Genomic DNA, 22,006 nt, shown 5'->3' on the forward strand with positions numbered 1-22,006 from the left:
GGATGCCACTAGGTACACTGAGTGTTTGCTAGTATAATGGCTTGGTTAGAATGAGTTGTAGTGTGCAACGCAGGCAGACGCGCTCTGCAAATGTCTTTGCACTAGTGGGACTATAGCAAAGTCCAATAGCCACGTATAGGATGCCACTAGGTACACTGAGTGTTTGCTAGTATAATGGCTTGGTTAGAATGAGTTGTAGTGTGCAACGCAGGCAGACGCGCTCTGCAAATGTCTTTGCACTAGTGGGACTATAGCAAAGTCCAATAGCCACGTATAGGATGCCACTAGGTACACTGAGTGTTTGCTAGTATAATGGCTTGGTTAGAATGAGTTGTAGTGTGCAACGCAGGCAGACGCGCTCTGCAAATGTCTTTGCACTAGTGGGACTATAGCAAAGTCCAATAGCCACGTATAGGATGCCACTAGGTACACTGAGTGTTTGCTAGTATAATGGCTTGGTTAGAATGAGTTGTAGTGTGCAACGCAGGCAGACGCGCTCTGCAAATGTCTTTGCACTAGTGGGACTATAGCAAAGTCCAATAGCCACGTATAGGATGCCACTAGGTACACTGAGTGTTTGCTAGTATAATGGCTTGGTTAGAATGAGTTGTAGTGTGCAACGCAGGCAGACGCGCTCTGCAAATGTCTTTGCACTAGTGGGACTATAGCAAAGTCCAATAGCCACGTATAGGATGCCACTAGGTACACTGAGTGTTTGCTAGTATAATGGCTTGGTTAGAATGAGTTGTAGTGTGCAACGCAGGCAGACGCGCTCTGCAAATGTCTTTGCACTAGTGGGACTATAGCAAAGTCCAATAGCCACGTATAGGATGCCACTAGGTACACTGAGTGTTTGCTAGTATAATGGCTTGGTTAGAATGAGTTGTAGTGTGCAACGCAGGCAGACGCGCTCTGCAAATGTCTTTGCACTAGTGGGACTATAGCAAAGTCCAATAGCCACGTATAGGATGCCACTAGGTACACTGAGTGTTTGCTAGTATAATGGCTTGGTTAGAATGAGTTGTAGTGTGCAACGCAGGCAGACGCGCTCTGCAAATGTCTTTGCACTAGTGGGACTATAGCAAAGTCCAATAGCCACGTATAGGATGCCACTAGGTACACTGAGTGTTTGCTAGTATAATGGCTTGGTTAGAATGAGTTGTAGTGTGCAACGCAGGCAGACGCGCTCTGCAAATGTCTTTGCACTAGTGGGACTATAGCAAAGTCCAATAGCCACGTATAGGATGCCACTAGGTACACTGAGTGTTTGCTAGTATAATGGCTTGGTTAGAATGAGTTGTAGTGTGCAACGCAGGCAGACGCGCTCTGCAAATGTCTTTGCACTAGTGGGACTATAGCAAAGTCCAATAGCCACGTATAGGATGCCACTAGGTACACTGAGTGTTTGCTAGTATAATGGCTTGGTTAGAATGAGTTGTAGTGTGCAATGCAGGCAGACGCGCTCTGCAAATGTCTTTGCACTAGTGGGACTATAGCAAAGTCCAATAGCCACGTATAGGATGCCACTAGGTACACTGAGTGTTTGCTAGTATAATGGCTTGGTTAGAATGAGTTGTAGTGTGCAACGCAGGCAGACGCGCTCTGCAAATGTCTTTGCACTAGTGGGACTATAGCAAAGTCCAATAGCCACGTATAGGATGCCACTAGGTACACTGAGTGTTTGCTAGTATAATGGCTTGGTTAGAATGAGTTGTAGTGTGCAATGCAGGCAGACGCGCTCTGCAAATGTCTTTGCACTAGTGGGACTATAGCAAAGTCCAATAGCCACGTATAGGATGCCACTAGGTACACTGAGTGTTTGCTAGTATAATGGCTTGGTTAGAATGAGTTGTAGTGTGCAACGCAGGCAGACGCGCTCTGCAAATGTCTTTGCACTAGTGGGACTATAGCAAAGTCCAATAGCCACGTATAGGATGCCACTAGGTACACTGAGTGTTTGCTAGTATAATGGCTTGGTTAGAATGAGTTGTAGTGTGCAACGCAGGCAGACGCGCTCTGCAAATGTCTTTGCACTAGTGGGACTATAGCAAAGTCCAATAGCCACGTATAGGATGCCACTAGGTACACTGAGTGTTTGCTAGTATAATGGCTTGGTTAGAATGAGTTGTAGTGTGCAACGCAGGCAGACGCGCTCTGCAAATGTCTTTGCACTAGTGGGACTATAGCAAAGTCCAATAGCCACGTATAGGATGCCACTAGGTACACTGAGTGTTTGCTAGTATAATGGCTTGGTTAGAATGAGTTGTAGTGTGCAACGCAGGCAGACGCGCTCTGCAAATGTCTTTGCACTAGTGGGACTATAGCAAAGTCCAATAGCCACGTATAGGATGCCACTAGGTACACTGAGTGTTTGCTAGTATAATGGCTTGGTTAGAATGAGTTGTAGTGTGCAACGCAGGCAGACGCGCTCTGCAAATGTCTTTGCACTAGTGGGACTATAGCAAAGTCCAATAGCCACGTATAGGATGCCACTAGGTACACTGAGTGTTTGCTAGTATAATGGCTTGGTTAGAATGAGTTGTAGTGTGCAACGCAGGCAGACGCGCTCTGCAAATGTCTTTGCACTAGTGGGACTATAGCAAAGTCCAATAGCCACGTATAGGATGCCACTAGGTACACTGAGTGTTTGCTAGTATAATGGCTTGGTTAGAATGAGTTGTAGTGTGCAACGCAGGCAGACGCGCTCTGCAAATGTCTTTGCACTAGTGGGACTATAGCAAAGTCCAATAGCCACGTATAGGATGCCACTAGGTACACTGAGTGTTTGCTAGTATAATGGCTTGGTTAGAATGAGTTGTAGTGTGCAACGCAGGCAGACGCGCTCTGCAAATGTCTTTGCACTAGTGGGACTATAGCAAAGTCCAATAGCCACGTATAGGATGCCACTAGGTACACTGAGTGTTTGCTAGTATAATGGCTTGGTTAGAATGAGTTGTAGTGTGCAACGCAGGCAGACGCGCTCTGCAAATGTCTTTGCACTAGTGGGACTATAGCAAAGTCCAATAGCCACGTATAGGATGCCACTAGGTACACTGAGTGTTTGCTAGTATAATGGCTTGGTTAGAATGAGTTGTAGTGTGCAACGCAGGCAGACGTGCTCTGCAAATGTCTTTGCACTAGTGGGACTATAGCAAAGTCCAATAGCCACGTATAGGATGCCACTAGGTACACTGAGTGTTTGCTAGTATAATGGCTTGGTTAGAATGAGTTGTAGTGTGCAACGCAGGCAGACGCGCTCTGCAAATTTCTTTGCACTAGTGGGACTATAGCAAAGTCCAATAGCCACGTATAGGATGCCACTAGGTACACTGAGTGTTTGCTAGTATAATGGCTTGGTTAGAATGAGTTGTAGTGTGCAATGCAGGCAGACGCGCTCTGCAAATGTCTTTGCACTAGTGGGACTATAGCAAAGTCCAATAGCCACGTATAGGATGCCACTAGGTACACTGAGTGTTTGCTAGTATAATGGCTTAGTTATCAGTTGGAGTGTGCAGAGGACAAGAGGGTACAGTGGCAGGATTGTGGTGCTCTGGGTAGAGGAATGGAAGACTGCCTTTCTATTCCCTCCTAATGGTGAAATGCAGGTAGGAAATCCCTGACCTGGGCTACACAGACGCTGTTGCTGTTTGCAGGACCTGTCACCTATGGCTCTCTGACCCTGCCGGTTGGAGCCCTTAAAAGGACTGCTATAAAGTGCTCTCCCTAAGCTGTCTAACGCTGTGTATGCAGCGCATACAGCTGTATCGGCTATAGGACTCAGGAAGACGGAGCTGCGACAGTGATGTCTGACACCAAAGACGCAGAAGGCAGATAATGGCGTCCGTGAAGAAAATGTCCGGTTTTATAATGCAGGGACATGTGACATGCAGATCCTATCACACATGCCGTTGCTTCTCTGGCTCAAAGTCCACTTAGCTGTGTGTGTGTCTGGGATTGGCTGACATGCTGGCCCGCCCCACAAGACGCGCGCGCTTAGGGAAGGAAGACAAGAAAAAAAAAAAAAAAAAATGGCGATCGCCATTATAGAAACAGCAGTGATCTGAAGGCGCTGTTCACGCACACTATACACTGAAATGTGATAATAGTTTGATTCACAGAGTGACTTACACTATTACAGCAGAAACCAAGCTATGATTTAGCTGTTTTTTGGCTGCTAGAACCGTTCTCGAACGTTTCTAGAACTACCGAGCTTTTGCAAAAAGCTCGAGTTCTAGTTCGATCTAGAACATGCCCCAAAATCACTCGAGCCGCGAACTGGAGAACCACGAACCACGAACCGCGCTCAACTCTATAAAGGAAGTGCACCACAATGTAAAAGTTTCTAAAAATCTTTAAATTTTATGTATGAAAAACAAAAAAAATTATTTCTTTTATTAATATGTAGGGGGTATAGCTCAGTGGCAGAGCATTTGACTGCAGATCAAGAGGTCCTTGGTTCAAATCCGAGTGCCCCCTGTAGTATGGGTTTCATAAAAATGTAACAATTTTCACACCTTTCAATAATATCATTTAGACAGCTTATCCATATCAGGCTGAATTTAGCACAAGTTTTATTTAATTGTGACTTATGAAGTAAATTTGCTTTCTTTCTATAAAGTTTAAATAAGTAAATTAAGGAATAAAATGGAAAATTATTTCTTTTAAATAGTGATTAAAAAAATTATGTAAATCGTTTCATTTAATACATCGGACTCTCTAAAACAAAGAGTCATTCTGTGTAATAAAAATTCTTGAGTATTTTGTGTGATTTATGCAATCATCAAAGTCTTTTTTTTGGAAAGACTAAAGCACATCAGTGTAAAGGAAGTGCACCACAATGTAAAAGTTTCTAAAAATCTTTAAATTTTATGTATCAAAAACAAAAAAACGTTATTTCTTTCATTAATATGTAGGGGGTATAGCTCAGTGGCAGAGCATTTGACTGCAGATTAAGAGGTCCTTGGTTCAAATCCGAGTGTCCCCCTGTAGTATGGTTTTCATAAAAATGTAACAATTTTCACACCTTTCAAAAATATCATTTAGACAGCTTATCCATATCAGGCTGAACTTAGCACAAGTTTTGTTTAAACGTGACTTATGAAGTAAATTTGCTTTCTTTCTATAAAGTTTAAATAAGAAAATTAAGGAATAAAATGGAAAATTCTTTCTTTTAAATAGTGATTAAAAAAATTATGTATATCGTTTCATTTAATACATCGGACTCTCTAAAACAAAGAGTCATTCTGTGTAATAAAAATTCTTGAGTATTTTGTGTGCTTTATGCAATCATCAAAGTCTTTTTTGGAAAGACTAAAGCACATCAGAGTAAAGGAAGTGCACCACAATGTAAAAGTTTCTAAAAATCTTCAAATTTTATGTATCAAAAACAAAAAAACATTATCTCTTTTATTAATATGTAGGGGTATAGCTCAGTGGCAGAGCATTTGACTGCAGATCAAGAGGTCCTTGAATCAAATCCGAGTGCCCCCTGTAGTATGGTTTTCATAAAAATGTAACAATTTTCACACCTTTCAATAATATCATTTAGACAGCTTATCCATATCAGGCTGAACTTAGCACAAGTTTTATTTAAACGTGACTTATGAAGTAAATTTGCTTTCTTTCTATAAAGTTTAAATAAGAAAATTAAGGAAAGAAATGGAAAATTCTTTCTTTTAAATAGTGATTAAAAAAATTATGTAAATCATTTCATTTAATACATCAGACTCTCTAAAACAAAGTGTCATTCTGTGTAATAAAAATTTATGAGTATTTTGTGTGCTTTATGCAATCATCAAAGTCTTTTTTTGGAAAGACTAAAGCACATCAGAGTAAAGGAAGTGCACCACAATGTAAATGTTTCTAAAAATCTTCAAATTTTATGTATCAAAAACAAAAAAACATTATTTCTTTTATTAACATGTAGGGGGTGTAGCTCAGTGGCAGAGCATTTGACTGCAGATCAAGAGGTCCTTGGCTCAAATCCAAGTGCCCCCTGTAGTATGGTTTTCATAAAAATGTAACAATTTTCACACCTTTCAATAATATCATTTAGACAGCTTATCCATATCAGGCTGAACTTAGCACAAGTTTGTTTTAAACGGGACTTATGAAGTAAATTTGCTTTCTTTCTATAAAGTTTAAATAAAAAAATTAAGGAATAAAATGGAAAATTCTTTCTTTTAAATAGTGATTAAAAAAATTATGTAAATCGTTTAATTTAATACATCGGACTCTCTAAAACAAAGAGTCATTCTGTTTAATAAAAATTCTTGAGTATTTTGTGTGATTAATGCAATCATCAAAGTCTTTTTTTTGGAAAGACTAAAGCACATCAGAGTAAAGGAAGTGCACCACAATGTAAAAGTTTCTAAAAATCTTTAAATTTTATGTATCAAAAACCAAAAAACATTATTTCTTTTATTAATATGTAGGGGGTATAGCTCAGTGGCAGAGCATTTGACTGCAGATCAAGAGGTCCTTGGTTCAAATCCGAGTGCCCCCTGTAGTATGGTTTTCATAAAAATGTAACAATTTTCACACCTTTCAATAATATCATTTAGACAGCTTATCCATATCAGGCTGAACCTAGCACAAGTTTTATTTAAACGTGACTTATGAAGTAAATTTGCTTTCTTTCTATAAAGTTTAAATAAGAAAATTAAGGCATAAAATGGAAAATTCTTTCTTTTAAATAGTGATTAAAAAAAATTATGTAAATCGTTTCATTTAATACATCGGACTCCCTAAAACAAAGAGTCATTCTGTGTAATAAAAATTCTTGAGTATTTTGTGTGCTTTATGCAATCATCAAAGTCTTTTTTGGAAAGACTAAAGCACATCAGAGTAAAGGAAGTGCACCACAATGTAAAAGTTTCTAAAAATCTTCAAATTTTATGTATCAAAAACAAAAAAACATTATTGCTTTTATTAATATGTAGGGGGTATAACTCAGTGGCAGAGCATTTGACTGCAGATCAAGAGGTCCTTGGCTCAAATCCAAGTGCCCCCTGTAGTATGGTTTTCATAAAAATGTAACCTTTTTCACACCTTTCAATAATATCATTTAGACAGCTTATCCATATCAGGCTGAACTTAGCACAAGTTTTGTTTAAACGTGACTTATGAAGTAAATTTGCTTTCTTTTTATAAAGTTTAAATAAGAAAATTAAGGAATAAAATGGAAAATTCTTTCTTTTAAATAGTGATTAAAAAAATTATGTAAATCGTTTCATTTAATACATCGGACTCTCTAAAACAAAGAGTCATTCTGTGTAATAAAAATTCTTGAGTATTTTGTGTGATTCATGCAATCATCAAAGTCTTTTTTTTGGAAAGACTAAAGCACATCAGAGTAAAGGAAGTGCACCACAATGTAAAAGTTTCTAAAAATCTTTAAATTTTATGTATCAAAAACAAAAAAACATTATTTCTTTTATTAATATGTAGGGGGTATAACTCAGTGGCAGAGCATTTGACTGCAGATCAAGAGGTCCTTGGTTCAAATCCGAGTGCCCCATGTAGTATGGTTTTCATAAAAATGTAAAAATTTTCACACCTTTCAATAATATCATTTAGACAGCTTATCCATATCAGGCTTAACTTAGCACAAGTTTTATTTAAACGTGACTTATGAAGTAAATTTGCTTTCTTTCTATAAAGTTTAAATAAGAAAATTAAGGAATAAAATGGAAAATTCTTTCTTTTAAATAGTGATTAAAAAAATTATGTAAATCGTTTCATTTAATACATCGGACTCTCTAAAACAAAGAGTCATTCTGTGTAATAAAAGTTCTTGAGTATTTTGTGTGATTTATGCAATCATCAAAGTCTTTTTTTTGGAAAGACTAAAGCACATCAGAGTAAAGGAAGTGCACCACAATGTAAAAGTTTCTAAAAATCTTTAAATTTTATGTATCAAAAACAAAAAAACGTTATTTCTTTTATTAATATGTAGGGGGTATAGCTCAGTGGCAGAGCATTTGACTGCAGATCAAGAGGTCCTTGGTTCAAATCCGAGTGCCCCCTGTAGTATGGTTTTCATAAAAATGTAACAATTTTCAAACCTTTCAATAATATCATTTAGACAGCTTATCCATATCAGGCTGAACTTAGCACAAGTTTTGTTTAAACGTGACATATGAAGTAAATTTGCTTTCTTTCTATAAAGTTTAAATAAGAAAATTAAGGAATAAAATGGAAAATTCTTTCTTTTAAATAGTGATTAAAAAAATTATGTATATCGTTTCATTTAATACATCGGACTCTCTAAAACAAAGAGTCATTCTGTGTAATAAAAATTCTTGAGTATTTTGTGTGCTTTATGCAATCATCAAAGTCTTTTTTGGAAAGACTAAAGCACATCAGAGTAAAGGAAGTGCACCACAATGTAAAAGTTTCTAAAAATCTTCAAATTTTATGTATCAAAAACAAAAAAACATTATCTCTTTTATTAATATGTAGGGGTATAGCTCAGTGGCAGAGCATTTGACTGCAGATCAAGAGGTCCTTGGATCAAATCCGAATGCCCCCTGTAGTATGGTTTTCATAAAAATGTAACAATTTTCACACCTTTCAATAATATCATTTAGACAGCTTATCCATATCAGGCTGAACTTAGCACAAGTTTGTTTTAAACGTGACTTATGAAGTAAATTTGCTTTCTTTCTATAAAGTTTAAATAAAAAAATTAAGGAATAAAATGGAAAATTCTTTCTTTTAAATAGTGATTAAAAAAATTATGTAAATCGTTTAATTTAATACATCGGACTCTCTAAAACAAAGAGTCATTCTGTTTAATAAAAATTCTTGAGTATTTTGTGTGATTAATGCAATCATCAAAGTCTTTTTTTTGGAAAGACTAAAGCACATCAGAGTAAAGGAAGTGCACCACAATGTAAAAGTTTCTAAAAATCTTTAAATTTTATGTATCAAAAACCAAAAAACATTATTTCTTTTATTAATATGTAGGGGGTATAGCTCAGTGGCAGAGCATTTGACTGCAGATCAAGAGGTCCTTGGTTCAAATCCGAGTGCCCCCTGTAGTATGGTTTTCATAAAAATGTAACAATTTTCACACCTTTCAATAATATCATTTAGACAGCTTATCCATATCAGGCTGAACCTAGCACAAGTTTTATTTAAACGTGACTTATGAAGTAAATTTGCTTTCTTTCTATAAAGTTTAAATAAGAAAATTAAGGCATAAAATGGAAAATTCTTTCTTTTAAATAGTGATTAAAAAAAATTATGTAAATCGTTTCATTTAATACATCGGACTCCCTAAAACAAAGAGTCATTCTGTGTAATAAAAATTCTTGAGTATTTTGTGTGTTTTATGCAATCATCAAAGTCTTTTTTGGAAAGACTAAAGCACATCAGAGTAAAGGAAGTGCACCACAATGTAAAAGTTTCTAAAAATCTTCAAATTTTATGTATCAAAAACAAAAAAAAATATTTCTTTTATTAAAATGTAGGGGGTATATCTCAGTGGCAGAGAATTTGACTGCATATCAAGAGGTCCTTGGCTCAAATCCAAGTGCCCCCTGTAGTATGGTTTTCATAAAAATGTAACAATTTTCACACCTTTCAATAATATCATTTAGACAGCTTATCCATATCAGGCTGAACTTAGCACAAGTTTTGTTTAAACGTGACTTATGAAGTAAATTTGCTTTCTTTCTATAAAGTTTAAATAAGAAAATTAAGGAATAAAATGGAAAATTCTTTCTTTTAAATAGTGATTAAAAAAATTATGTAAATCGTTTCATTTAATACATCTAACTCTCTAAAACAAAGAGTCATTCTGTGTAATAAAAATTCTTGAGTATTTTCTGTGATTTATGCAATCATCAAAGTCTTTTTTTTGGAAAGACTAAAGCACATCAGAGTAAAGGAAGTGCACCACAATGTAAAAGTTTCTAAAAATCTTTAAATTTTATGTATCAAAAACAAAAAAACATTATTGCTTTAATTAATATGTAGGGGGTATAACTCAGTGGCAGAACATTTGACTGCAGATCAAGAGGTCCTTGGCTCAAATCCAAGTGCCCCCTGTAGTATGGTTTTCATAAAAATGTAACCTTTTTCACACCTTTCAATAATATCATTTAGACAGCTTATCCATATAAGGCTGAACTTAGCACAAGTTTTGTTTAAACGTGACTTATGAAGTAAATTTGCTTTCTTTCTATAAAGTTTAAATAAGAAAATTAAGGAATAAAATGGAAAATTCTTTCTTTTAAATAGTGATTAAAAAAATTATGTAAATCATTTCATTTAATACATCGGACTCTCTAAAACAAAGAGTCATTCTGTGTAATAAAAATTCTTGAGTATTTTGTGTGATTTATGCAATCATCAAAGTCTTTTTTTTGGAAAGACTAAAGCACATCAGAGTAAAGGAAGTGCACCACAATGTAAAAGTTTCTAAAAATCTTTAAATTTTATGTATCAAAAACAAAAAAACGTTATTTCTTTTATTAATATGTAGGGGGTATAGCTCAGTGGCAGAGCATTTGACTGCAGATCAAGAGGTCCTTGGTTCAAATCCGAGTGCCCCCTGTAGTATGGTTTTCATAAAAATGTAACAATTTTCACACCTTTCAATAATATCATTTAGACAGCTTATCCATATCAGGCTGAACTTAGCACAAGTTTTGTTTAAACGTGACTTATGAAGTAAATTTGCTTTCTTTCTATGAAGTTTAAATAAGAAAATTAAGGAATAAAATGGAAAATTCTTTCTTTTAAATAGTGATTAAAAAAATTATGTAAATCATTTCATTTAATACATCAGACTCTCTAAAACAAAGTGTCATTCTGTGTAATAAAAATTCATGAGTATTTTGTGCGCTTTATGCAATCATCAAAGTCTTTTTTTGGAAAGACTAAAGCACATCAGAGTAAAGGAAGTGCACCACAATGTAAATGATTCTAAAAATCTTCAAATTTTATGTATCAAAAACAAAAAAAATTATTTCTTTTATTAAAATGTAGGGGGTATATCTCAGTGGCAGAGAATTTGACTGCATATCAAGAGGTCCTTGGCTCAAATCCAAGTGCCCCCTGTAGTATGGTTTTCATAAAAATGTAACAATTTTCACACCTTTCAATAATATCATTTAGACAGCTTATCCATTTCAGGCTGAACTTAGCACAAGTTTTGTTTAAATGTGACTTATGAAGTAAATTTGCTTTCTTTCTATAAAGTTTAAATAAGAAAATTAAGGAATAAAATGGAAAATTCTTTCTTTTAAATAGTGATTAAAAAAATTATGTAAATCGTTTCATTTAATACATCTAACTCTCTAAAACAAAGAGTCATTCTGTGTAATAAAAATTCTTGAGTATTTTCTGTGATTTATGCAATCATCAAAGTCTTTTTTTTTGAAAGACTAAAGCACATCAGAGTAAAGGAAGTGCACCACAATGTAAAAGTTTCTAAAAATCTTTAAATTTTATGTATCAAAAACAAAAAAACATTATTGCTTTAATTAATATGTAGGGGGTATAACTCAGTGGCAGAGCATTTGACTGCAGATCAAGAGGTCCTTGGCTCAAATCCAAGTGCCCCCTGTAGTATGGTTTTCATAAAAATGTAACCTTTTTCACACCTTTCAATAATATCATTTAGACAGCTTATCCATATAAGGCTGAACTTAGCACAAGTTTTGTTTAAACGTGACTTATGAAGTAAATTTGCTTTCTTTTTATAAAGTTTAAATAAGAAAATTAAGGAATAAAATGGAAAATTCTTTCTTTTAAATAGTGATTAAAAAAATTATGTAAATCGTTTCATTTAATACATCGGACTCTCTAAAACAAAGAGTCATTCTGTGTAATAAAAATTCTTGAGTATTTTGTGTGATTCATGCAATCATCAAAGTCTTTTTTTTGGAAAGACTAAAGCACATCAGAGTAAAGGAAGTGCACCACAATGTAAAAGTTTCTAAAAATCTTTAAATTTTATGTATCAAAAACAAAAAAACATTATTTCTTTTATTAATATGTAGGGGGTATAACTCAGTGGCAGAGCATTTGACTGCAGATCAAGAGGTCCTTGGTTCAAATCCGAGTGCCCCCTGTAGTATGGTTTTCATAAAAATGTAAAAATTTTCACACCTTTCAATAATATCATTTAGACAGCTTATCCATATCAGGCTTAACTTAGCACAAGTTTTATTTAAACGTGACTTATGAAGTAAATTTGCTTTCTTTCTATAAAGTTTAAATAAGAAAATTAAGGAATAAAATGGAAAATTCTTTCTTTTAAATAGTGATTAAAAAAATTATGTAAATCGTTTCATTTAATACATCGGACTCTCTAAAACAAAGAGTCATTCTGTGTAATAAAAATTCTTGAGTATTTTGTGTGATTTATGCAATCATCAAAGTCTTTTTTTTGGAAAGACTAAAGCACATCAGAGTAAAGGAAGTGCACCACAATGTAAAAGTTTCTAAAAATCTTTAAATTTTATGTATCAAAAACAAAAAAACGTTATTTCTTTTATTAATATGTAGGGGGTATAGCTCAGTGGCAGAGCATTTGACTGCAGATCAAGAGGTCCTTGGTTCAAATCCAAGTGCCCCCTGTAGTATGGTTTTCATAAAAATGTAACAATTTTCACACCTTTCAATAATATCATTTAGACAGCTTATCCATATCAGGCTTAACTTAGCACAAGTTTTATTTAAACGTGACTTATGAAGTAAATTTGCTTTCTTTCTATAAAGTTTAAATAAGAAAATTAAGGAATAAAATGGAAAATTCTTTCTTTTAAATAGTGATTAAAAAAATTATGTAAATCGTTTCATTTAATACATCGGACTCTCTAAAACAAAGAGTCATTCTGTGTAATAAAAATTCTTGAGTATTTTGTGTGATTTATGCAATCATCAAAGTCTTTTTTTTGGAAAGACTAAAGCACATCAGAGTAAAGGAAGTGCACCACAATGTAAAAGTTTCTAAAAATCTTTAAATTTTATGTATCAAAAACAAAAAAACGTTATTTCTTTTATTAATATGTAGGGGGTATAGCTCAGTGGCAGAGCATTTGACTGCAGATCAAGAGGTCCTTGGTTCAAATCCGAGTGCCCCCTGTAGTATGGTTTTCATAAAAATGTAACAATTTTCACACCTTTCAATAATATCATTTAGACAGCTTATCCATATCAGGCTGAACTTAGCACAAGTTTTGTTTAAACGTGACTTATGAAGTAAATTTGCTTTCTTTCTATGAAGTTTAAATAAGAAAATTAAGGAATAAAATGGAAAATTCTTTCTTTTAAATAGTGATTAAAAAAATTATGTAAATCATTTCATTTAATACATCAGACTCTCTAAAACAAAGTGTCATTCTGTGTAATAAAAATTCATGAGTATTTTGTGTGCTTTATGCAATCATCAAAGTCTTTTTTTGGAAAGACTAAAGCACATCAGAGTAAAGGAAGTGCACCACAATGTAAATGTTTCTAAAAATCTTCAAATTTTATGTATCAAAAACAAAAAAACATTATTTCTTTTATTAACATGTAGGGGGTGTAGCTCAGTGGCAGAGCATTTGACTGCAGATCAAGAGGTCCTTGGCTCAAATCCAAGTGCCCCCTGTAGTATGGTTTTCATAAAAATGTAACAATTTTCACACCTTTCAATAATATCATTTAGACAGCTTATCCATATCAGGCTGAACTTAGCACAAGTTTGTTTTAAACGTGACTTATGAAGTAAATTTGCTTTCTTTCTATAAAGTTTAAATAAAAAAATTAAGGAATAAAATGGAAAATTCTTTCTTTTAAATAGTGATTAAAAAAATTATGTAAATCGTTTAATTTAATACATCGGACTCTCTAAAACAAAGAGTCATTCTGTTTAATAAAAATTCTTGAGTATTTTGTGTGATTAATGCAATCATCAAAGTCTTTTTTGGAAAGACTAAAGCACATCAGAGTAAAGGAAGTGCACCACAATGTAAAAGTTTCTAAAAATCTTCAAATTTTATGTATCAAAAACAAAAAAAATTATTTCTTTTATTAAAATGTAGGGGGTATATCTCAGTGGCAGAAAATTTGACTGCATATCAAGACGTCCTTGGCTCAAATCCAAGTGCCCCCTGTAGTATGGTTTTCATAAAAATGTAACCTTTTTCACACCTTTCAATAATATCATTTAGACAGCTTATCCATATCAGGCTGAACTTAGCACAAGTTTTGTTTAAACGTGACTTATGAAGTAAATTTGCTTTCTTTTTATAAAGTTTAAATAAGAAAATTAAGGAATAAAATGGAAAATTCTTTCTTTTAAATAGTGATTAAAAAAATTATGTAAATCGTTTCATTTAATACATCAGACTCTCTAAAACAAAGTGTCATTCTGTGTAATAAAAATTCATGAGTATTTTGTGTGCTTTATGCAATCATCAAAGTCTTTTTTTGGAAAGACTAAAGCACATCAGAGTAAAGGAAGTGCACCACAATGTAAATGTTTCTAAAAATCTTCAAATTTTATGTATCAAAAACAAAAAAACATTATTTCTTTTATTAACATGTAGGGGGTGTAGCTCAGTGGCAGAGCATTTGACTGCAGATCAAGAGGTCCTTGGCTCAAATCCAAGTGCCCCCTGTAGTATGGTTTTCATAAAAATGTAACAATTTTCACACCTTTCAATAATATCATTTAGACAGCTTATCCATATCAGGCTGAACTTTGCACAAGTTTTATTTAAACGTGACTTATGAAGTAAATTTGCTTTCTTTCTATAAAGTTTAAATAAGAAAATTAAGGAATAAAATGGAAAATTCTTTCTTTTAAATAGTGATTAAAAAAATTATGTAAATCATTTCATTTAATACATCGGACTCTCTAAAACAAAGTGTCATTCTGTGTAATAAAAATTCATGAGTATTTTGTGTGCTTTATGCAATCATCAAAGTCTTTTTTGGAAAGACTAAAGCACATCAGAGTAAAGGAAGTGCACCACAATGTAAAAGTTTCTAAAAATCTTTAAATTTTATGTATCAAAAACAAAAAAACATTATTGCTTTAATTAATATGTAGGGGGTATAACTCAGTGGCAGAACATTTGACTGCAGATCAAGAGGTCCTTGGCTCAAATCCAAGTGCCCCCTGTAGTATGGTTTTCATAAAAATGTAACCTTTTTCACACCTTTCAATAATATCATTTAGACAGCTTATCCATATAAGGCTGAACTTAGCACAAGTTTTGTTTAAACGTGACTTATGAAGTAAATTTGCTTTCTTTCTATAAAGTTTAAATAAGAAAATTAAGGAATAAAATGGAAAATTCTTTCTTTTAAATAGTGATTAAAAAAATTATGTAAATCATTTCATTTAATACATCGGACTCTCTAAAACAAAGAGTCATTCTGTGTAATAAAAATTCTTGAGTATTTTGTGTGATTTATGCAATCATCAAAGTCTTTTTTTTGGAAAGACTAAAGCACATCAGAGTAAAGGAAGTGCACCACAATGTAAAAGTTTCTAAAAATCTTTAAATTTTATGTATCAAAAACAAAAAAACGTTATTTCTTTTATTAATATGTAGGGGGTATAGCTCAGTGGCAGAGCATTTGACTGCAGATCAAGAGGTCCTTGGTTCAAATCCGAGTGCCCCCTGTAGTATGGTTTTCATAAAAATGTAACAATTTTCACACCTTTCAATAATATCATTTAGACAGCTTATCCATATCAGGCTGAACTTAGCACAAGTTTTGTTTAAACGTGACTTATGAAGTAAATTTGCTTTCTTTCTATGAAGTTTAAATAAGAAAATTAAGGAATAAAATGGAAAATTCTTTCTTTTAAATAGTGATTAAAAAAATTATGTAAATCATTTCATTTAATACATCAGACTCTCTAAAACAAAGTGTCATTCTGTGTAATAAAAATTCATGAGTATTTTGTGCGCTTTATGCAATCATCAAAGTCTTTTTTTGGAAAGACTAAAGCACATCAGAGTAAAGGAAGTGCACCACAATGTAAATGTTTCTAAAAATCTTCAAATTTTATGTATCAAAAACAAAAAAAATTATTTCTTTTATTAAAATGTAGGGGGTATATCTCAGTGGCAGAGAATTTGACTGCATATCAAGAGGTCCTTGGCTCAAATCCAAGTGCCCCCTGTAGTATGGTTTTCATAAAAATGTAACAATTTTCACACCTTTCAATAATATCATTTAGACAGCTTATCCATTTCAGGCTGAACTTAGCACAAGTTTTGTTTAAATGTGACTTATGAAGTAAATTTGCTTTCTTTCTATAAAGTTTAAATAAGAAAATTAAGGAATAAAATGGAAAATTCTTTCTTTTAAATAGTGATTAAAAAAATTATGTAAATCGTTTCATTTAATACATCTAACTCTCTAAAACAAAGAGTCATTCTGTGTAATAAAAGTTCTTGAGTATTTTCTGTGATTTATGCAATCATCAAAGTCTTTTTTTTTGAAAGACTAAAGCACATCAGAGTAAAGGAAGTGCACCACAATGTAAAAGTTTCTAAAAATCTTTAAATTTTATGTATCAAAAACAAAAAAACATTATTGCTTTAATTAATATGTAGGGGGTATAACTCAGTGGCAGAGCATTTGACTGCAGATCAAGAGGTCCTTGGCTCAAATCCAAGTGCCCCCTGTAGTATGGTTTTCATAAAAATGTAACCTTTTTCACACCTTTCAATAATATCATTTAGACAGCTTATCCATATAAGGCTGAACTTAGCACAAGTTTTGTTTAAACGTGACTTATGAAGTAAATTTGCTTTCTTTTTATAAAGTTTAAATAAGAAAATTAAGGAATAAAATGGAAAATTCTTTCTTTTAAATAGTGATTAAAAAAATTATGTAAATCGTTTCATTTAATACATCGGACTCTCTAAAACAAAGAGTCATTCTGTGTAATAAAAATTCTTGAGTATTTTGTGTGATTCATGCAATCATCAAAGTCTTTTTTTTGGAAAGACTAAAGCACATCAGAGTAAAGGAAGTGCACCACAATGTAAAAGTTTCTAAAAATCTTTAAATTTTATGTATCAAAAACAAAAAAACATTATTTCTTTTATTAATATGTAGGGGGTATAACTCAGTGGCAGAGCATTTGACTGCAGATCAAGAGGTCCTTGGTTCAAATCCGAGTGCCCCCTGTAGTATGGTTTTCATAAAAATGTAAAAATTTTCACACCTTTCAATAATATCATTTAGACAGCTTATCCATATCAGGCTTAACTTAGCACAAGTTTTATTTAAACGTGACTTATGAAGTAAATTTGCTTTCTTTCTATAAAGTTTAAATAAGAAAATTAAGGAATAAAATGGAAAATTCTTTCTTTTAAATAGTGATTAAAAAAATTATGTAAATCGTTTCATTTAATACATCGGACTCTCTAAAACAAAGAGTCATTCTGTGTAATAAAAATTCTTGAGTATTTTGTGTGATTTATGCAATCATCAAAGTCTTTTTTTTGGAAAGACTAAAGCACATCAGAGTAAAGGAAGTGCACCACAATGTAAAAGTTTCTAAAAATCTTTAAATTTTATGTATCAAAAACAAAAAAACGTTATTTCTTTTATTAATATGTAGGGGGTATAGCTCAGTGGCAGAGCATTTGACTGCAGATCAAGAGGTCCTTGGTTCAAATCCAAGTGCCCCCTGTAGTATGGTTTTCATAAAAATGTAACAATTTTCACACCTTTCAATAATATCATTTAGACAGCTTATCCATATCAGGCTTAACTTAGCACAAGTTTTATTTAAACGTGACTTATGAAGTAAATTTGCTTTCTTTCTATAAAGTTTAAATAAGAAAATTAAGGAATAAAATGGAAAATTCTTTCTTTTAAATAGTGATTAAAAAAATTATGTAAATCGTTTCATTTAATACATCGGACTCTCTAAAACAAAGAGTCATTCTGTGTAATAAAAATTCTTGAGTATTTTGTGTGATTTATGCAATCATCAAAGTCTTTTTTTTGGAAAGACTAAAGCACATCAGAGTAAAGGAAGTGCACCACAATGTAAAAGTTTCTAAAAATCTTTAAATTTTATGTATCAAAAACAAAAAAAATTATTTCTTTTATTAAAATGTAGGGGGTATATCTCAGTGGCAGAAAATTTGACTGCATATCAAGAGGTCCTTGGCTCAAATCCAAGTGCCCCCTGTAGTATGGTTTTCATAAAAATGTAACCTTTTTCACACCTTTCAATAATATCATTTAGACAGCTTATCCATATCAGGCTGAACTTAGCACAAGTTTTGTTTAAACGTGACTTATGAAGTAAATTTGCTTTCTTTTTATAAAGTTTAAATAAGAAAATTAAGGAATAAAATGGAAAATTCTTTCTTTTAAATAGTGATTAAAAAAATTATGTAAATCGTTTCATTTAATACATCGGACTCTCTAAAACAAAGAGTCATTCTGTGTAATAAAAATTCTTGAGTATTTTGTGTGATTTATGCAATCATCAAAGTCTTTTTTTTGGAAAGACTAAAGCACATCAGAGTAAAGGAAGTGCACCACAATGTAAAAGTTTCTAAAAATCTTTAAATTTTATGTATCAAAAACAAAAAAAATTATTTCTTTTATTAAAATGTAGGGGGTATATCTCAGTGGCAGAAAATTTGACTGCATATCAAGAGGTCCTTGGCTCAAATCCAAGTGCCCCCTGTAGTATGGTTTTCATAAAAATGTAACCTTTTTCACACCTTTCAATAATATCATTTAGACAGCTTATCCATATCAGGCTGAACTTAGCACAAGTTTTGTTTAAACGTGACTTATGAAGTAAATTTGCTTTCTTTTTATAAAGTTTAAATAAGAAAATTAAGGAATAAAATGGAAAATTCTTTCTTTTAAATAGTGATTAAAAAAATTATGTAAATCGTTTCATTTAATACATCAGACTCTCTAAAACAAAGTGTCATTCTGTGTAATAAAAATTCATGAGTATTTTGTGTGCTTTATGCAATCATCAAAGTCTTTTTTTGGAAAGACTAAAGCACATCAGAGTAAAGGAAGTGCACCACAATGTAAATGTTTCTAAAAATCTTCAAATTTTATGTATCAAAAACAAAAAAACATTATTTCTTTTATTAACATGTAGGGGGTGTAGCTCAGTGGCAGAGCATTTGACTGCAGATCAAGAGGTCCTTGGCTCAAATCCAAGTGCCCCCTGTAGTATGGTTTTCATAAAAATGTAACAATTTTCACACCTTTCAATAATATCATTTAGACAGCTTATCCATATCAGGCTGAACTTTGCACAAGTTTTATTTAAACGTGACTTATGAAGTAAATTTGCTTTCTTTCTATAAAGTTTAAATAAGAAAATTAAGGAATAAAATGGAAAATTCTTTCTTTTAAATAGTGATTAAAAAAATTATGTAAATCATTTCATTTAATACATCGGACTCTCTAAAACAAAGTGTCATTCTGTGTAATAAAAATTCATGAGTATTTTGTGTGCTTTATGCAATCATCAAAGTCTTTTTTGGAAAGACTAAAGCACATCAGAGTAAAGGAAGTGCACCACAATGTTAATGTTTCTAAAAATCTTCAAATTTTATGTATCAAAAACAAAAAAACATTATTTCTTTTATTAATATGTAGGGGGTATAGCTCAGTGGCAGAGCATTTGACTGCAGATCAAGAGGTCCTTGGCTCAAATCCAAGTGCCCCCTGTAGTATGGTTTTCATAAAAATGTAACAATTTTCACACCTTTCAATAATATCATTTAGACAGCTTATCCATATCAGGCTGAACTTAGCACAAGTTTTATTTAAACGTGACTTATGAAGTAAATTTGCTTTCTTTCTATAAAGTTTAAATAAGAAAATTAAGGAATAAAATGGAAAATTCTTTCTTTTAAATAGTGATTAAAAAAATTATGTAAATCATTTCATTTAATACATCAGACTCTCTAAAACAAAGTGTCATTCTGTGTAATAAAAATTCATGAGTATTTTGTGTGCTTTATGCAATCATCAAAGTCTTTTTGGAAAGACTAAAGCACATCAGAGTAAAGGAAGTGCACAAAAATATAAATGTTTCTAAAAATCTTCAAATTTTATGTATCAAAAACAAAAAAACATTATTTCTTTTATTAATATGTAGGGGGTGTAGCTCAGTGGCAGAGCATTTGACTACAGATCAAGAAGTCCTTGGCTCAAATGCAAGTGCCCCCTGTAGTATGGTTTTCATAAAAATGTAACAATTTTCACACCTTTCAATAATATCATTTAGACAGCTTATCCATATCAGGCTGAACTTAGCACAAGTAATATTTAAACGTGACTTATGAAGTAAATTTGCTTTCTTTCTATAAAGTTTAAATAAAAAAATTAAGGAATAAAATGGAAAATTCTTTCTTTTAAATAGTGATTAAAAAAATTATGTAAATCGTTTAATTTAATACATCGGACTCTCTAAAACAAAGAGTCATTCTGTTTAATAAAAATTCTTGAGTATTTTGTGTGATTAATGCAATCATCAAAGTCTTTTTTTTGGAAAGACTAAAGCACATCAGAGTAAAGGAAGTGCACCACAATGTAAAAGTTTCTAAAAATCTTTAAATTTTATGTATCAAAAACCAAAAAACATTATTTCTTTTATTAATATGTAGGGGGTATAGCTCAGTGGCAGAGCATTTAACTGCAGATCAAGAGGTCCTTGGTTCAAATCTGAGTGCCCCCTGTAGTATGGTTTTCCTAAAAATGTAACAATTTTCACACCTTTCAATAATATCATTTAGACAGCTTATCCATATCAGGCTGAACTTAGCACAAGTTTTATTTAAACGTGACTTATGAAGTAAATTTGCTTTCTTTCTATAAAGTTTAAATAAGAAAATTAAGGCATAAAATGGAAAATTCTTTCTTTTAAATAGTGATTAAAAAAATTATGTAAATCGTTTCATTTAATACATCGGACTCTCTAAAACAAAGAGTCATTCTGTGTAATAAAAATTCTTGAGTATTTTGTGTGCTTTATGCAATCATCAAAGTCTTTTTTGGAAAGACTAAAGCACATCAGAGTAAAGGAAGTGCACCACAATGTAAAAGTTTCTAAAAATCTTCAAATTTTATGTATCAAAAACAAAAAAACATTATTTCTTTTATTAATATGTAGGGGGTATAACTCAGTGGTAGAGCATTTGACTGCAGATCAAGAGATCCTTGGTTCAAATCCGAGTGCCCCCTGTAGTATGGTTTTCATAAAAATGTAACAATTTTCACACCTTTCAATAATATCATTTAGACAGCTTATCCATATCAGGCTGAACTTAGCACAAGTTTTGTTTAAACGTGACTTATGAAGTAAATTTGCTTTCTTTCTATAAAGTTTAAATAAGAAAATTAAGGAATAAAATGGAAAATTCTTTCTTTTAAATAGTGATTAAAAAAATTATGTAAATCGTTTCATTTAATACATCGGACTCTCTAAAACAAAGAGTCATTCTGTGTAATAAAAATTCTTGAGTATTTTGTGTGATTTATGCAATCATCAAAGTCTTTTTTTTGGAAATACTAAAGCACATCAGAGTAAAGGAAGTGCACCACAATGTAGAAGTTTCTAAAAATCTTCAAACTTTATGTATCAAAAACAAAAAAACATTATTTCTTTTATTAATATGTAGGGGTATAGCTCAGTGGCAGAGCATTTGACTGCAGATCAAGAGGTCCTTGGTTCAAATCCAAGTGCCCCCTGTAGTATGGTTTTCATAAAAATGTAACAATTTTCACACCTTTCAATAATGTCATTTAGACAGCTTATCCATATCAGGCTGAACTTAGCACAAGTTTTATTTAATTGTGACTTATGAAGTAAATTTGCTTTCTTTCTCTAAAGTTTAAATAAGTAAATTAAGGAATAAAATGGAAAATTATTTCTTTTAAATAGTGATTAAAAAAATTATGTAAATCGTTTAATTTAATACATCGGACTCTCTAAAACAAAGAGTCATTCTGTGTAATAAGAATTCTTGAGTATTTTGTG

The 22,006-nt window shown here is 32.2% G+C and overlaps 13 non-coding genes across 13 annotated transcripts; all 13 read left to right on the forward strand.

Moving 5' to 3' along the window:
• The first annotated feature begins 4,404 nt into the window (after positions 1-4,404).
• Positions 4,405-4,476, forward strand: TRNAC-GCA (transfer RNA cysteine (anticodon GCA)). Its single transcript has one exon. It is a non-coding gene; the product is annotated as a tRNA-Cys (tRNA).
• A 436-nt stretch (positions 4,477-4,912) lies between these two features.
• On the forward strand, positions 4,913-4,984 carry TRNAC-GCA (transfer RNA cysteine (anticodon GCA)). The gene has a single exon. It is a non-coding gene; the product is annotated as a tRNA-Cys (tRNA).
• A 1,449-nt stretch (positions 4,985-6,433) lies between these two features.
• On the forward strand, positions 6,434-6,505 carry TRNAC-GCA (transfer RNA cysteine (anticodon GCA)). Its single transcript has one exon. It is a non-coding gene; the product is annotated as a tRNA-Cys (tRNA).
• Positions 6,506-7,956: 1,451 nt separating this feature from the next.
• TRNAC-GCA (transfer RNA cysteine (anticodon GCA)) lies at positions 7,957-8,028 on the forward strand. Its single transcript has one exon. It is a non-coding gene; the product is annotated as a tRNA-Cys (tRNA).
• A 941-nt stretch (positions 8,029-8,969) lies between these two features.
• TRNAC-GCA (transfer RNA cysteine (anticodon GCA)) lies at positions 8,970-9,041 on the forward strand. The gene has a single exon. It is a non-coding gene; the product is annotated as a tRNA-Cys (tRNA).
• A 1,450-nt stretch (positions 9,042-10,491) lies between these two features.
• Positions 10,492-10,563, forward strand: TRNAC-GCA (transfer RNA cysteine (anticodon GCA)). Its single transcript has one exon. It is a non-coding gene; the product is annotated as a tRNA-Cys (tRNA).
• Positions 10,564-12,521: 1,958 nt separating this feature from the next.
• On the forward strand, positions 12,522-12,593 carry TRNAC-GCA (transfer RNA cysteine (anticodon GCA)). The gene has a single exon. It is a non-coding gene; the product is annotated as a tRNA-Cys (tRNA).
• Positions 12,594-13,029: 436 nt separating this feature from the next.
• TRNAC-GCA (transfer RNA cysteine (anticodon GCA)) lies at positions 13,030-13,101 on the forward strand. Its single transcript has one exon. It is a non-coding gene; the product is annotated as a tRNA-Cys (tRNA).
• A 2,461-nt stretch (positions 13,102-15,562) lies between these two features.
• On the forward strand, positions 15,563-15,634 carry TRNAC-GCA (transfer RNA cysteine (anticodon GCA)). Its single transcript has one exon. It is a non-coding gene; the product is annotated as a tRNA-Cys (tRNA).
• A 1,958-nt stretch (positions 15,635-17,592) lies between these two features.
• Positions 17,593-17,664, forward strand: TRNAC-GCA (transfer RNA cysteine (anticodon GCA)). Its single transcript has one exon. It is a non-coding gene; the product is annotated as a tRNA-Cys (tRNA).
• A 1,955-nt stretch (positions 17,665-19,619) lies between these two features.
• Positions 19,620-19,691, forward strand: TRNAC-GCA (transfer RNA cysteine (anticodon GCA)). The gene has a single exon. It is a non-coding gene; the product is annotated as a tRNA-Cys (tRNA).
• Positions 19,692-21,138: 1,447 nt separating this feature from the next.
• On the forward strand, positions 21,139-21,210 carry TRNAC-GCA (transfer RNA cysteine (anticodon GCA)). Its single transcript has one exon. It is a non-coding gene; the product is annotated as a tRNA-Cys (tRNA).
• Positions 21,211-21,645: 435 nt separating this feature from the next.
• Positions 21,646-21,717, forward strand: TRNAC-GCA (transfer RNA cysteine (anticodon GCA)). Its single transcript has one exon. It is a non-coding gene; the product is annotated as a tRNA-Cys (tRNA).
• Positions 21,718-22,006: the final 289 nt, after the last annotated feature.

The sequence above is a fragment of the Anomaloglossus baeobatrachus genome, chromosome 1 (assembly GCF_048569485.1).
Source record: "Anomaloglossus baeobatrachus isolate aAnoBae1 chromosome 1, aAnoBae1.hap1, whole genome shotgun sequence".
In the NCBI taxonomy this organism is placed as follows: Eukaryota; Metazoa; Chordata; class Amphibia; order Anura; family Aromobatidae; genus Anomaloglossus; species Anomaloglossus baeobatrachus.